The following is a 9,670-nucleotide window of genomic DNA, read 5'->3' as shown; positions in this document are numbered from 1 at the left end:
AATACAAACTAGAGCCTTGGTGGTCTGCTGAGAGCAGTGAGTGAAGCAAAGGTATTGGTTGAACCTGCTTTGTAGGCTGCTGGCTTGAAGTACTGTACGAGCTAACCAAATTTATTAACTTGAGTCACGGCTAGAATGCATATTCTGGTGAGTGTGGGTGGGTGCACCCAGGTTAGACTACATTTTGGCTGCATTCTGCAAAAAGGAAGAAAAGCAACTCTTTGGCCTCCTTTCCACAAAGACAAATTGGAAACAGATATCAACTAGACTTTGGGATCTTTGGCAGCCTAATAAGAAAAAGGGTTTTTTCTGTTGTTGTTGTTGTGGCTTTTATTTATTGATGTAGAGAATTGATTAGAAAAAAAATCAAAGGAGTTTCAAAAGTGAATACCAGTGGTATTTGGTGCATTTATATAATCATCTTAACAAATTGCATCCTGTATTGCACCTTAATATTAATATTAAAGGCGCAGTCTCTGGCTCCACAATAAAAAGGACAGAGTGTGTTTGCCAGAAAAGGGAGAGGCATTTGGCTAGTAAGAAAAAGAGTACTAGAGAGCTGGTTGTGTATCTATATATGAATCTTGTCCTTCTGGCTGAGATTGAAAGACACATAGCAGCTAAACCATCTTTCTTAATTACAGCTTAAATACGGTAAGCTGAAATTTCTATTCACCACAGCACTGTGGAAAGTATCATTCATAACTTGAAAATTTATAATACTCTGAGAAGGCTATATTCTTTCCGTAGAGAACTATGTCCATTTTTCTGTGTTGTAATCTGTGTCACTGTAGCCGAAGACATTTTCTAGGAACCTCTTGTAGATTTAGAGCAATGCAAATGGTATTTTTAAATGACATCTTCAGGATGAAGTAAATCCGATGCATTTAAATAAAGTGGCATTAGCCTTGATTCCTTCATGCTATAGGAAGACTTAATGATTTCATTAATCCTTATCATCGAAATTTTAACAAATCTAATTGCTGTAAATTTGAATTCATTCCTGAAGCAGAGGAAAATTTGTAATAGTTTTGGTTTTTTGTGGGTTTATAAATGTCTCAAACACCAAGGCTATCAATATGCATTATCGCTTCACTGCTATAATTTCTTACTAAGAGATGGATTGAGTTTTGTTGAAGATGCTTGTAGTGGTAAAAGCATTAAGCTTGAGAATTTTTGTATATTTGGCTAAAGTTACTTTTTACGTTGATACTAGCAGTGAGATTAGAGCATCCTTTACACATCAGTTCATTGTTCACCAACAATCTATATCTTCACCTCCATCTCTATCACATGCAATATTCTCCACAACATACTTTTTTTTTTTCTGGTTTCACGGGAGCTAGAGGGGGACTTTGGATTTGAAGAGCATCTGGGACTGCTTAAACTGTGGCAAGGAAGCAAAAGACAAGTGCTAATAAGAGGTGAAGAGGTGAAGACTGAAACATCCTTACACCCAACCATAAATCTGTGCCTACTATGACTGTTCAAGTCAGTGGGAACACTGTATGTGGTGGCCTCTTGGGGTAAGACTGCACTATAAACATCCCCTCCCTCCCAATAACAGTGAATTATCTTTAAAAGAAACATTTTGCATTTGAAGCTTATTTGCATTTGGTCTGCACTGTATCTGACTGTCCTTTCAAAGGATATTTAGTTGATTTTTCTGTGCTTTTAAGGTTCCTGTAAAGCAGGAAACAAGTTCAGTGACAATATGCAGATAAAATTCAGACTATTGTACTGTAAGCAAGTATCTTACAAGGACTGTTTTTAGCAAAATAGGGAGGAAGATTTTATGGGTTAATTCCTCTTCAGAGATTCAATGCATCTTATCTATCGTGCTCTAATTTCAGTATTTAAATTAATTGGACTTAGGTCAGTGATGTCCCCTGTCATGTTGGCCTAACCTAGCATGACAGCTGAAATGTTGTAGCAGTTACTCCAAGTCAGACATCAGTGAAACATATACAGTACTAGTGCAGGAATACAGGACCAACATTTAGAGAAATTATGCGGCTGTCGTGAGCGGGAGCAAAGGTACTTCGATATCATAGTCCTTTTTCCAGCAGATCTTGAATAAGAGTTCAGTAGTTGAAAACAGATGTCTTGTTGATGAGCAACGTCCATGATCTCTGATACCCATTCCACCAGCGTCACTCATTCTTTCCACAACATATGTTGACCATTCCTCTCCTTTTCTCGTAAACAGTATTAAACCGTGACTGCAGCAGTGGCTTTTAACCAATTGCAACTAATATCAAATTTAGTAATTTGTCCTGCAGATACAGTGTATTTCTGTCCAGTCATGAAATTCCTTTTGTTTCTCTACAATGGATCTGACTTAGGTTTTACAGAATCTTATAAGTGAAGAGAGGAGAGAGGGTGAGAAAGGTAGGGGGGGGGAGGGGGGAGGGGGAACAGCCGGGCTTAGTCAGACTTGGAAAAATGTATGTTAATCACCTCTAACCTTGACACACAACCTGTGTCCATAGTACAGGAAAAAAAATGACGTTAACTTAGACTGACTAACCAAGGTGAGCTAAATTGGGGAAAACTAAACCAATAAAGGCAATAAAAAAAAACTTGGGAAATATTTGAACAAACTTAAGATCTTAGGTTTGTTCCTGAGCAGTTTACAGGTTCTGTTTGTTTTTGTTCTTCAATAAATTTGCATGGTAGGTACTACCTGTCATTGTAAGTGGCAGTTTGTGATGGCCAAATCTCTACGAGTATACATCTTTTTCATCACTTTACATTTTTGTTTCTTGTTTTTCCTTGTTCGCTGTTTTTAGATAAAATTAAGTTTTGTGATAAAAGATCTTGTTTGCACATTGTTAACACTTTAAAAATCACTGCTGCTTACAAAGCCTACCTGTATAAGATGCAAATGTAGAAGTCGTTATCATCAGTTAGGTACAATCTTTATTTTTATATATATATATATATATATCTCCTTTGTGTATATCCTTATAGATAAGGGTAAAACATGTTCACTTTGTTCATTTACAGGGATGAATGCATGGTAGCTTGGTACCCCAACACTAGCTGAACTTCACACCTTGTTGTCCCCTATTTATACAGCAGGTTTTGTTCTAGAATACGCATGCATGTCCTTTAGAAGTTTGATATCAAGGAAACAGGAATGTTAGATGGGAGATATTAAATGATACACCTGCAGAGCATACTTGTTTAATGCTTGTTGGTGTTTTAGAAGCTGAGATTGGCTTAGTTGTGTGTCAATGTGTCAAAATACTACTGGTTGTGTTCTTCTTCTTAACACCTTCCTTTTCTATCATCTGAAAGAACTTAACTACCAAATATAGGAACAATCCTACTTAATAAAACTAAGGGCTCTTCTAAGTTGCTGTATATTTCCTCATATTCGCTAACATTGGTGTTTGTCTAGAGATGAGGAAGAGCAAAGATACAGCTTCACTTGATTAGAACGCTATCTCAGTCTCCACCAATTTGCAGTCCAGGGACTTCATGTGCAAGGGATGGAATTGCTGTCTTTAAAACAACTAGAGTTTTCTTCTAAAGGATTACTTTTAGAATTCAGGAGATACTGCTGTCAAAATACTAGGTGCTTGTGTTTGTTTTGAACCTGCTACCTAATGTTTTCTTGCTGTGAAACTTTCCTAGTTCCTCTGTTAGCCTGGGAGATGCTGGGGATTCCCCTCGAATAATACAATAGAATGATTATATTCTAAAATGTATTCCCTGTGTGTTTCTTTTGATAATAAGTCTTAAAGGTCTATCTGATTTTTGAGCATCGAGGTGGTGTTTTTGTAGAAATGTTTATTCTGAACAGAATTGCAGAGGTTGACAATCACAAAAAATCAAATTTCTGATTATTAACAATCGGCTCTAAAATTGTAATTGTAAAAAATAAAAGACAGTTCTGTTGTCTAGGCGTCATCTTAGATCATCAACATTTAATCTCATTGCCATGTTAAGAGACAATCATTGAAATCAGTGTAACTTTTCTACAGTTAAACCCCATTTCTGCTACCTTGAATACATTTGCATAATTAGCAAAATACTCACCCCTTCTCTTAGTCTTTTATGAATGAGTTAAATGCCAGCAGAGAACTGTAGCAGTCCTTTGACATTCACCCTCCAACGAGAAAACTCACTTGTTCACTGTGACTGCTTTCTACCTTTTTACTAGCTCTTCATCCTTATGGAGATACTGATACTGAAATTACCTTAACTCTTCATTGTTTTCCTTTCAAGTGAACTTATTTGGCTAATTAAAGCGCTAGGGATTAAAACAGAAACGAATAGCAAGTACTAGCAGGGAAAGAAAACACTTCCTTTCTTCCCCAATAAGCCATTAAGACTTTCATTGCCCAGGAATCCGAGGAAGTCTGATCTCCAGTCAGAGATATATGCACATCTTATAGTATTCTCAGTAGATCTGAGGATTTTTCTTCTCCTACAGAAGGATTTTAAGTAGTGTATGTTTCTTGCTGCTTAGTGAGGTGATGGCTCAAACCCTTTGAGTCACAGCTTCGGTACTCCTCTTCATGAGAAGTTGCCCAGCATTCTTTGACAAGGAAAATTGCCAGAACAGATTTACAAGTTGTTCTTCTAGGTTTGTAGCCTTTTTTTTTCATCAGCAGCTTTATCAAATGCTCTGGAGGAATTGTATATTATGTACTGTACATATATATATATATTTCTATTTCATATACACATATATATGCCCAAATAAAAGCTTAATGGAGCATTTTTACTTCAGTGCTAGGCAGCTGCCATTTTTTCCTGCTGTAATGCAAGCGTGAATAATACAAATGTTTCTAATCTTCTTAATATCTTTTGCCAAACACAAATAAAGCATTTCAGGTTGCTTTGTAAAAGAAAAGAGTAAAATCCTTTGGCTGAAATACAAATCAAAGCAAATATATTTAGTAGATTCTTAAATGAAATTGAATGGGGAGAAGAGCAAGCATAGTTACTCTTTGGTGTTTAGCTCTGTCTTAGCGTAAACGGGAGTTAGGGTGTTTTTCCCCCATTTGATCCTTATGTTTGTCCTTTGTTTTGCACATTGTATTAATTGTTAGTATTCCTGGAAAAGGAGTGGAATGTACAGAATTTGGATTCCATCACCGGAAAAACTGGAGGTCAAGGCAGTCATTCAAAGCTTTGAAGATATGTGTGTTTTTCTGTGGATATGGGAGGAAAAAAAAAAAAAAAAAAAAACAGTAAATCCATAAAGAACTTATGAGTCTGTTACCAAAAAAAAAAAAAAAAAAAGCAAAAACAAAACAAACAAAAGAACGACTCCAGCTAGTTACCAATAGCCAAAGGAACAGATTTTCACATGACGCTTGCAACAGATCCGCAATCCACGTTCCCTTTGAAAGAGCATGCAATCGAAAGCAGTTTACTTTCAAGGCTTCCGGAGTAACCAATGTGGTCTTTTTCTTCCCTATCTCTACAAATTCCCATTCCTGAGTTTCATTTTTTGAATTTCAGAGGCAAAGGAATACACAAAAATAAGTCACGAACTTTTGAGAAATTAAATTGTTTTTGTCATTGTCACAAATGCTACATCTCACCAAGAACATTTCTTAATATAAGAAGGTCTGTTCAGGAATGTGCAAAGGGGCTTCAAAACTCAGCCAGTTGTGGAATGACAAAAAATTAGAGGGTCTGTATGACTTAAGACATTCTCACTGTTTTCAGCGTTCTGAGGCTGAAGGCTCAAATATATATCTATTGTGGAATTTAGCACTGTATATATGTATTTATAGAGGATTATACTTAAGGTAATTGGATAAATGAGTTTGCAGTACAAAAAGAAATATGAAAATCCGGCAGTGTTACATATGAAAAGCAGGTTAGCATAGCAACACATGGGCATGTGGTAGTGCAAGCCTTATTTCATTATCTCATTATTTCAGTCTGTTGTCAGGAATAGAACTTCCCTAGCTTGGGATTTACGGACACGCACCTTTTGCCTCTGTCAGCTCAGCTGTAGGGTAAGCATCCCATATCAGGAACAGCAAGCCGGTGCTCTACTGACTGACTTGTCCTCTAATAAAAGGTAACTAGTATACTCATTTAGTTTTACCTCTGTAATCTTTAAGTGGACAGCATGCCTGTGTTCTAATATAGCCAGAAAGCAGAGAGCATATGGCATATTTAAGTGGGACCTGCTATGACTTCAGTATGTAGTAAGTTTGCTTTTTCGGAGATTATGAATAAAAGTTATGTGGACAGCACAACAATTAAGATATGTTAGAGTACAAGTCAGTGGTAAACACTTGTGTACACTTCTGGTTTTGCTCTGCTTACCTTATTTCCCTTGTGTCAGAACAATTTGCCATAGATACAAAGGTGATTCCATGTGGGTCCTATGGCCCCAGTCTGTACTAGCAGTTTTCACACATAGAGCAATGTTTGACTAATAATTCTAATTTATAAACCATCAACAATCCTAAAAACAGATTAGCCAGCTAGGACTTTTTGTGACAAATACCATGGCACTTTTCCACACCGAACCACATAAAAGGACTCTGGGTCAGAAAAATGCATTCATTTAGGATCAAGTCTTGCAGAAGTCCCATGATTGCCAATGGAACAAGAATAACAACCCTGTTGCCAGACTTTTTCTAGGCAGTGGGTGGCCATGGATATAGTGCTGTCCCTTCCCCCACCAACAGTCTGTGCCTTACAAGTTGATTTCTGTTGAAGTCCAGCAACTGCAGTCTCAGGATAGCTGAAATATCAGCCTGCACTTACATTCCTGGCTTGACTGCAGGGACTCTGACAGCAAAGGTAACCATGACGGTTAACTTCACTCCTAGTTTGGAACAAGACTGGGGGGAAAGCCTCAACAACTTTCTTTAGGGATGTATGCTGAGGGCTGTGACCAAGCACACTGGGAGCTCTAAGCCACTTCTGTCACCTCCCTGTTGTTGCAAAGATGTGTTCTCTGTTCTCAAGTCTGAGTAATTCATGTGAGCCAAAAATTACGCTGACGTACTCAGCAAGCTGGAGGTCTAATTTTTTTCATTCATAAGGACAATGAAAAGATAACTAAGAACCATGAGAAGATAACTCACGGTTCCTGTGAGCTGAGGCTGATGGGTGCATACTCTCCTTCTTGAGCACAGAGCTAGGCCAATTGAGGGGAGCTAATTAAAATCTTTTGAGGGAGCCACGAATGAGTGAATAAATGAACTTACTCAGTGAGATTACTGCAAAGCAGGCAAGGCCAAGACTTGTGAAACAATTTGATTGACTGTGGAAACAAGTGAGGATTTTAGCTGTTTCAGATACTAGGAGGAAAGAGTCAGAAAGTGCAGCACTTGGCCTATCTGCAAGTTCAGTGCAGTGGCTTCACAGTTGAAGCATATGTTCTTCTCATCAGAATGCTATTTTTCAATTGAACAGAGCTTTCTAAACAAGCAGGCATTCTTAGGAAAAAAAAGCAACTGAATAATTGAAACAGAAGCATAATTTTGGAAGATGATGAAAGTTAAGAAAATGGGAAGGGACCAGAGGCATAAAATATTATATTTGCCAGGTCCAATATTTACTTCCTCTAGTTCCAGAGCTATATGATGGGTGGATGAAGGTAAATGAGCCTTGTTTATAGTAGGCTTATGTAAATACAGAAGAGCTTTTCCAGGACCTACATATATTCAACAAATATGCAATCTGCTGAGAATTATTACAGTAAAAATGTCAAAAGCTTCCATTAGATCAGCAAAATAAAAACCCTTGGTTCCTCAAACCCAGCCACATAGCCCCAGCTCATACGCTTATACCTTTACCCTCTGCTGAGACCCACACCCACAGAAATGTGGGATGAGTCTAGAAGTACGTCCTGAATATCAGCACCTCTAGATGTTTCGTATGAAGGGTGAAGTTTAGGGCCCATTTTCTTGCCTTGTGAAGCTAACTTCTATCTTTCACAGGCAGATTCATAAGCTACATGCCGCAGTTCAGTTATGACTTCTCAGTCAAGCGAATTCAGACTTTTGCTAAATGAGTTGGCCCCATCCATTCTTTCTGTGCTTGGTGTGTTGTGCCAGCACTGGCGTTTGTACCAACGTAACACAGATTTCCCTGCCTGAGTACAGACAGCAAGAAACTCGTTCAACGGAAAACTAACATGTTGTGGAGTTGTTGCACAGCCACATCTCAATATCCAGTATGTGGCTCTCTTCACTGGTACCAGCCTTTTTATGAATGCATTAAATGAAAAAATTGCATTTGTTTAAACAAATGCAGTTCAGACTTAACAAATAAATACTGCAGGCAATGAAGACCGTATCTGGCACGTATTGATACTTTGTACAGTTGGATTGCGCAAAACTAGCAGAAAGCAATTAGATTTTCCCCATGGCGAAGTCCCCATGCAGGCATAGTTCTCAGTTGTTGCTGCCATTTCATCTTCTTTCCTATGTATGTATAAGAGTAACCTTGGGTTGGGTGCAGGCATGGTGCTGCTAAAGTGAAGCCGCATTATGTTCCAGTTATGCTCGGATGATATTTGTTCTTGGCTAGCAAAAGGGAGAGGATGAGAAGGGGCAAAAAGCCCATGGGAAGAAGCTGCAGAAGCCTGCAAGACCCTCCCCCAAGTTCTGTGTCCCAGATCTACAGCCTGACTCACAAGACTTCACACAGCCCCTTCACAGTCTTCCCTGCTGAGCTGAACTGTCTTCCCTGTTGTCTTTGATCATAAGTAGTACATTAATTTGTATACTGTAGGGTTCTTGTGTCTTGCTAATACAAGGATGTATATAATGTGGATGATATTCATATGTGCTCTCACATTCTTTTCAGAAGGTTGTAGAGAAGTCTAGGAGATGCAGTATTTAGCTGTAATTTTACATCTCCTTGGGTGCAGTGGAAAATGTGACTTTCATGCTTTTCTGTATGTTTACAGCTTCATAAATAACACACGGATCTGAATATGCTATTTTAAACAAAGTAGTGAAAATATGTAGCATACAGTGTCCAGTTGTTTTTATTTCTTTCAAGGGTAAGATTTCTTCTGCCTGCCTAATTTTTAACTTTGCTTGGCTTTAAAAATTCTTTAGGTTCTGGACCTCAAAGTAAAAGCACTTCAAAGTTAGATGAAATGTAGGTGAAGAAAGCAAGCATGAAAAAATGCTGTGTGGTATTGCTACTTAATGCAGGTTTCAGGGCTTAGAGTTTCAATAGACTTTTTACCGAAGTTTCAATCTGTGACAAGTTTAATATCCAAAACTTTATGAAATCTTCTGACAGAGCAATCTTTGTGTTGATATTTAAAATGGGCAGAACTTACAGTGTTCCAAGAAGACTTTCTGTTAGGTGGTGCTGTTTGATTATAGTCCGTCTCTATAATTGCAGTAGTATGTTTATTACATTTTAGCACTTCAGTGCTTTTATAAAATGAATCATTCCAAAACAAACAAACAAACAAACAACAACAACAAAAAACAAAACAAACAAAAAACCCACTCTGCTACGTATGTAAGATGTTGTTTGTATCAAGCCCTACATAAGTAGCTGATAGACTGTGCAAGTTTGACAGTTGTTAAATTCAGCTAATGATCTGATAAAAATTTTTTGGTAAATTTGCATCTTCTAGAGGTTAAAAGATAGATATGTATTCTCTAAGGATTGCTGAGCATTTCTGAGCCTGTTGCATGCATGAGGACTCGGG

Source organism: Lagopus muta, chromosome 4 (assembly GCF_023343835.1).
Source record: "Lagopus muta isolate bLagMut1 chromosome 4, bLagMut1 primary, whole genome shotgun sequence".
NCBI lineage: Eukaryota > Metazoa > Chordata > Aves > Galliformes > Phasianidae > Lagopus > Lagopus muta.
The sequence above is the reverse complement of the archived record's forward strand: the minus strand, read 5'-3'. Positions refer to the sequence as shown.